Consider the following 7,500-nt stretch of genomic DNA (forward strand, 5'->3'; position numbering starts at 1 on the left):
AATTATCATGAAAGAAGTTGTTTCTCCAGTTCCTCTCTCAGTGACTCCTTTGTTCATGTATGGGAAGGATATTGATTTTTACGTGTTGACCTTGTATCCAACTACTCTACTCAATTTGGTTATTATGTCTAGAAAAATTTGGGGGTAGTTTATCTTTTATATAAAGTATTATGCCATCTGTAAGTAATGTCAATTTAACTTCGTCATTTTCCATCTTTATTCCTTTTATTTCTTTGTCTTGTCTGATTGTTGTGGCTAATGTTTCCAGAACTATGTTGAAGAGAAGTGGCGATAGTGGACATTCTTGTTTTGTTCGTAAATTTAGCGTGAAGGATTTCAGCTTTGATCTTTTAACATAATGTTAGCTGTTCGCATTTCATAGATGGCTTTTATCAGTTGAGATAGAGACAGTCTGTTCCAATTTTCTGTAGGGCTTTTACCATGAATGGGTGTTGGATTTTGTCATATACTTTTTCTGCGATTATTGAGATGATCATATAGTTTTGTCTGTGGCTCTATTAATATAGAGTAGTACATTTGTTGATTTTCTAGAAACTGTATTCACTTTCCCTTAAAACTACTGACAATTGAAAGAAGGAAAAAGAGAGAAGAGAAAAAATAAGAAAAAGGAAATCCAAATTAGGATGGAACCAGGAACAAAAAGGGAGAAAAATGAGAACAAGGTGGGAGAGAGTGCATGAGTAAGATAGAGAAGGAAAAGAAAAACAAAAAAAAAAATAAAAAGGAAGAAAAGGAAAATAACAGATTTGAAAAGAGAGGATAGTAAAATATAAAAATTAAAAATAAGAGAAAAATAACTTTGAAAATAAAAAAATAAAAATGAAGGTCCTCCTCCAAGGTATGTCTCTGTTGTTATAACAGACAATGTGGGCAGCAAATCTAAGTTCATTTGTCTCAGATCTAAGTCACTTAGTCTCAGCAAACCAGCAGCAGGCCCCTGAGATTAGGGCTGATTTCTGGCTGCAAGGCACAAGTTGACCTCATTGACCTCCTCAGTTGAACTCTGCAAGGTTCTACTGCAGGCTCCAGCTGCCCTTCCCCTGAAGATAGTCCAGGTTCGGAGGGAAGTGCTGATCCCTCCACCTTACCAACTATGGTGGTCTGGTGTGCCTTTTTTGCAGAGATTTTCTTCACTTTCCCAGTGGGCTTCAATTTTCATGGGGGGGCCTGACGGAAGCCCTCTTTTTGTTGTTAGTTCCAGTGGCCAGAGACAGGGGCAGGGATGGGGGCAAGTGGGGTCCTGCTGGTGCCCACCATGCTCAGCTCCTCTGCTTTTCCCCTGCAGCGCAGGGATGGTTTTATCAGTGCCCTGCATAGCTCAGCTCCTTGGCTTCTCCTCAGTGTTCATAAATTTTATTTTTTCTGAATTATTCAATGTGTATTACTGAGTAATAGTAATAGAAAATCAATTGATACACCTACTCACTTGAAAATGGTTTGCCCAACTATTCTGGCTTTTGTTTTTAGTGAAATATGATGATTGATTTAGCCATTTTTTCCATCCTGAAACTTTTTTGTTTCAAGCTCTTGCTAATCTTAAGTTTCTAATTAATATCTCTGCCCAGGTTTCAGGACACTGTATGTTTTAGTTAATGTAGTCATTTGAATGAAGCCCCATTGCTCTATGATCCAAGCCCCGAGTGTAAAGGGCATGTCACTGGCTGTGTGACCTAGCTGGGTGTTACTAGCTGGGTGTATTCTGGTCACATTGTCCTGTTTCTGTTCTCTACTTCCTGACTGCTTTGAGATATGGAGCATTCCTCCCTCATGGTCTTTACCATGATATTTCTGAATTGGAGACAGCTAACCATGGACTGAAGTCACTGAAACTGGGAGCCAAGATAAACTTTTCATTTAAGTTGCAGAGGTGTTGAGTCTCTTTTCTCTGTGATGTGAAAGCTAACTAATAGAGGGTCATATTCTACAATAAATGAGAGAAGGATGAGAACCCACACATACAATGAAACATAATTTGGTAATTTGTTCAGATATTAGAAAGTGTAAGTAATTAAAAATTGAAAGAGAAAATAAAGTGAGAAAAATGACATGGAAGATGCAGAGTGGGAGTGAATATCTGGAGAACATGAGCAAGGATGAGGTCTAGAATTATAATTAGAAGGTAAAGGAAGAACCACAAGAAATACGACAAGATAAATATAGAGATAGTGATTTGCTGACAAAGATAATTCCATTTGTATGCTTTAGAGTTTTAATTAGAGAATAATTCCATATATGTGAAGTTTGGATTTGAAATTTAAAGAATTATATATCAGTATATTATATACATAGAGAAAGAACATTAAAAACTTACGGAAACCTCTTTCAGGTAATGAATGCCAAAATGAATTAAACATTGTCCTTTTAAATTTCAGAAATATATTTCAATCCTAAAAATGACTTCCTAAAATTTTCATCATACTTTGAATATTTCACTCCATGCACAGATATATTATTTTTGACATATTTCACTATATATGAAGACATATATATATATATATGACTTGAATTTATGAAGTAGTCACTTTTTGTTGTCTTCCTTGCTAATAAGTAAGGAGACAGTGTGTTATAAATCTAGTGCTTCTTGTTAGTCATCTTGGCACTATTATAATTAAATATGTCTTGTGCCACAATTGAATTGGAACAAAATTACAAAAGGCACTATTGAATTAGAAGCAACACTATTTTGTATCCCTTCATTATGTAAATCTCGCTTTAAGAATATGTCAGATCAGCAGGAACTCTGAGGCCACCTGCAATTACTTTCCATAAAGTTTTTCTCTCCCTCTGGCAGGTGCCTCTTTCCCTGCAGGTGTTATAATTTCCTTGAGGAAATTTATTATTAAGTAAAAGAATCTGTCCATGTTGTCTCACTCATACTTTCCTAGAAGAAATTAAAAATAAAAACTTCCTTTTAATAATTAACTTTTTTCTTTTTATTGATAGATTTTACAAGTTCTACTTAATATTTGAAAGATATGCTATAAATGGCATCAGATAATACCCTGGCTGCAGAATAGGTAGTATCTCTTTGTGCTTCAAAATAGTTTTATGAGGATCATTGTTGTCTATATTTTGTGTCTCAGGAAATTGATATGATAGATGATAATCAGTGTATATTTCTCCTCTGTCATCTATCTAATGTTGTTACAGTATTAGCATCACAGCTTAGCATGCCTATATACAATTAATTCTGAAGAATTTAAACAATGTATATAGAAACTTTCTAAGATTTCATGTGACTTATTGGGTATTCCAAGTGTCTTAGTTACTTTTATTTTTGCTGAGACAAAATAGTTAACACCCAAATTTAAAGGATGAAAGCTTTATTGTAGCTCATAGATTGTAGAGGTTTTAGTCTATAGTCAGCTGGCTCCAATGTGGGGTATCATGGCAGAGGTGCATTGCAAATGAGAAACAGTCCACAGCAAAGAAGAGTAGAGAGGAGGCAGCAAGAAGCAAGTGATAGTAGTAGCCCTTTCTCTGCCCCTCGTATTCCATCCAGGCTGTCTGCCCTTAGGGTGGGTAGCATTCACACTCAGGGTAGGACATCCTTAATTCTAGCATTATAACTTCAGTCCCGTCTCCACAAACTTAATCCTCGAACCACACACTCTAGATCCAGCCAACTCTGAAAAACCCCACCTATAACCACATGAGGCTTCAGGAGACATCTAGATACAAGTCGTAACACCGTGGATTTTTGTTTCTAAATAGTATTACACTGAAGAAATTATCCTGCACAAGATTTTCTTTTCTCGAAACATCTTTCTGTGAGAGATTACCCATTCAAAGATGGTACAATTTTGTCAATTTTTAATTTTAAATTTTTGCTTTATTTGAAGTATAATTAAGTTAAAAAAACATTTAATGTGAATTTCTTAATGAGTTCGAACACATGCATGCAACTGTGATTCAGTCTCTACAGTCTAGGTACTGGGCACATCCATCACCTTCAAAAATTTGTGTGTTTGTGAGTGTGATTGTAGTTTAATAACTCTAACTATGTGACCTACCTTCTTAATGTATTTTGAAGTGAACAATACCTTATTGTTAACAATTGGTTCTATGTTGTAGAATAAATCCTTAGAACTTATTCATCTTGCATAACTGAAATTTTATACCTAGTGAATTGCAATTATCCATTTCCCTTATTGTAGCCATCATATTACTCTCTGTTTCCATTATTTTCAGTGTTTTAGATATCTAATATACAGATGTTACATTGTGTGTTTCTTGTTCTTATGTGACTGGTTTATTTCACTCAATATAGGTCCTGTAGGATCGCCCATGTTATATGTAGTACAATTTATTTTTTTAAAAAGACTGAGCAATGCCCCATTGCATATATGCACCATATTTTCTATCCATTCATCGGTTGATGAACATTTAAATTACTTTGAGGGCCAGGGATTTAGCTCAGTGGTTCCTTTGCTAGTGCAAGGACACAAATTTGATTTCTGATACTGAAAAAAAAAAAAAAGAAAGAAAGATAAAGAAAGGAATCATCAAACAGTTATATGGGCCAGGGATTTGGCTCAGTGGTTCCACTGCCTGCCTCACAAGCACAAGGGCTTGAGCTCAATCCCTGGTAGCAATAAATAAATAAACAAACAAATAAATATTATTTGATATCTTAGTCATTGATAATAATTTTGCAATGAACATTAGGGTGGCAACAGCTCTTTGAAATCTTCACTTCATTTTTAAATAAATATCTAGAATTGCTGGATCATATGATAGCTCCAATTTTTCAGTTTTTGAGGAACATCTCACTATTTTACATACTAGCCACCGTACTCTACATTCCCACCGGTAACATACAAGTGTCCCAATTTCTCCACATTTTTAGCAACAGTCATCTTTTTATTTTACTAAGAGCTATACTGACTAATCTCTTCAGAGTTGCTTTTTATGTGTAACCTAATGGTCTAATTTCACTGTTTTGCAAGTGGATATCCGGTTTTCTAAATATTATTTTTAAAAATGATCCTTTCCTCTTTATGTGTGCATGGCACTATTGTTGAAGATTATTTGACAGATATGGATTAAATTAAGTAGAGAAATAATCCTATTTATTGTGGTGTTAAAAAATAGTGACACCTTTGAATAAATCTATCCACAAAGATGAAAGTACACTGAAAGCTTTAAAATATTGATGAATAAAACTGAAGACATAAATAAGTGGAAATACATCCTATCTTCATAGATTAAAATAATTATATTGTTAAAAGGTCTGTTTTATCCAAGTTGATCTACGAATTAATGTTTTTTTTTTCTTATTGAGTTTATTGGTACATTTTAGGTATACAGAACAGTTACATTCATCATTGGGATCTTTTACCTTTACATGACGGGTCTTGGTGCTCATTTTTTCCCCTTGTCCCTACCCTCCCTTCACCCCTCCTCCCTCCCCCTTTACAAATGCTTTATTTCCATTTTTTCATTTTCTCATATTTTTTCTTTTCCCTTATTACCTTTCCCCTACCCTTCCACTTTCCCTACATCTTTAGCCCTTTTCTTCCTATTTCACATTGTCAATTATATCATTAGGTTCTTATGTACTATTTTATTTTTTCACACCAGAGAAACTATTCTGTACTTATACATGGGTGACTTATTTATTTCACTTAGGAGTGTATATCCTCAATATGTATCCATTTTCCTATGAATGAATCTAATTTCTCATTCTTTATGGCTGATTAGTATTGCATTTTATAGAAAAACCACATCTTCTTTATCCAGTTTCCAACTGATGGGCAAATGGGCTATTTCCAACTTTTAGCTATTACAAACTGCTGCTATAAACATAGGTGTGCATATTTCACTGTGTAATGTTTCTTTTTAGAGAAGTAAAAAATATATTAAAACTCTTGTGGATTGACAAAAAACTGAAACAAGCCAAAGAGAAATTGAAAAATAAGAACAAAGCTAGAGCTTCAAACATCCCATACTCAACATATATTAAACAATTTATTCATTTTGTTTTGTTTTGATGCAGGGTCTCTCTATGTAGCACAGTTTGGCCTTGAATTCACTATGTAGCCCAGGGTGGCCCCAAACACAAACTCTCAGTGACCTTTCTGCCTCTGCCTCCCAAAAGCTGGAATTACAGGCATGTGCTACTACACATGGCTACATTAAGCAATTTTAATGTATGCTACTGTCATAAAGATAGAAACATATGCTAATGCAACAGAATAGCAATCCATGAATACACCCAGAGTATATTTTCTTGACATTAGAAAATAACATCAGACTAAAATAATAATTATGAATAATGTGTGCAATGCAAGAATAATTGTTCATTTTAACTTGGTTTACTCTTTTATAAGCAAGGCAAATTTATTATTTAATAAAACTATCTCTAATTTTGATACAAATCATTGCCAGAATGTGAAGTTGTTGCATATCCTACATTTTCTGACTGCCACTGTCAGCAAGATATGGCCAGAATATATGCTAGATTTCTGCATTAGGCAGCCTGTGAAGGAGCAGAAGTGAGAGAATAAGCCGTGAGAAAAAGTTAAAACCATCTGGAATCTGTAAATTCAATAAATCATTTAATGCATATAAAAATTTTAGACATAATATGAAATCAATGTCAGAGGGTCCTGTCTGGCCAGAGTGGCATTTACAGATAGTAGTTTCCATTTGTTATGACAGAGGTAAGCTCAATGACAGAGCTGCCTTGTGAGAGTATATGTGTGTATTGCTTCTCAACTCAGTTCTATGAGGTCATGTTTTTAGCTTGAAATTGGTCTCAGTGCTAAGTCTTTACAGTTTGGAAATTAGCAATCAGTATAAATAAGTCCCTGTCTTCATGTTTTCCATTCTTCTAAAAGAATGGTGTCTTAAACATTTACTGATACATCATTCTTCTATTTCAGTTCAAGGACTCCATCCTGGATAAAGCAATTCACAGTCAACATACCAAGGACTAGGACTTGGTAATAGCATAAAGTATAAGAGGAGAGGACGGCAATGGCCAGCTTATAAAGGCCTTGGTAAAAAAAGGTAATTATTTTCCATGGACAGTAATACTATTTTATTATTAAAATTATTTTATTGTATTACAAGTATAAAGAATATACAAAAACCATTCTATGAAAAAATAATTTTTCATAACAAAAATTATTAGAAAATAAGCATGGTAAATACATTGCATCATGATCTTAAAATAATATTTTCATTTACTAATCTCTCATCTCATTTCCTGATAATACTATATTTTTTTAGCTTAAAACATTTTAAATATTGAAGAATTATTTCACATCCTGTGTAAGTTTGAACAATTTCTTTCTATTTCACAATTTTTATTATTTTTTGTCCTTATTTTCTCTTTCAGTTTCTCACATCAGACAGATAATGTGATACTTACAAGTGTGTATTTCATTTACTTCATTTAAGAGTATGTTCTTAAGTTGCATCTATTTACTTAGGCATGTCTCAAATGTATCCTTTTGTCTGATTAGTGCTCTA

The 7,500-nt window shown here is 33.9% G+C and overlaps 1 long non-coding RNA gene across 1 annotated transcript in view; it reads left to right on the forward strand.

Annotated features, from left to right (window-relative positions):
- LOC104849207 overlaps positions 1 to 7,500 on the forward strand; it is a 336,781-nt gene that overhangs the window by 220,161 nt on the left and 109,120 nt on the right. Inside the window, exon 3 of the long non-coding RNA XR_776671.2 lies at positions 6,909 to 7,035. This is a non-coding gene — a long non-coding RNA (uncharacterized LOC104849207). The remainder of the gene's footprint in view (positions 1 to 6,908; positions 7,036 to 7,500) is intronic.

The sequence above is a fragment of the Fukomys damarensis genome, unplaced genomic scaffold, assembly GCF_012274545.1.
Source record: "Fukomys damarensis isolate Sample0158 unplaced genomic scaffold, DMR_v1.0_HiC HiC_scaffold_5, whole genome shotgun sequence".
NCBI lineage: Eukaryota > Metazoa > Chordata > Mammalia > Rodentia > Bathyergidae > Fukomys > Fukomys damarensis.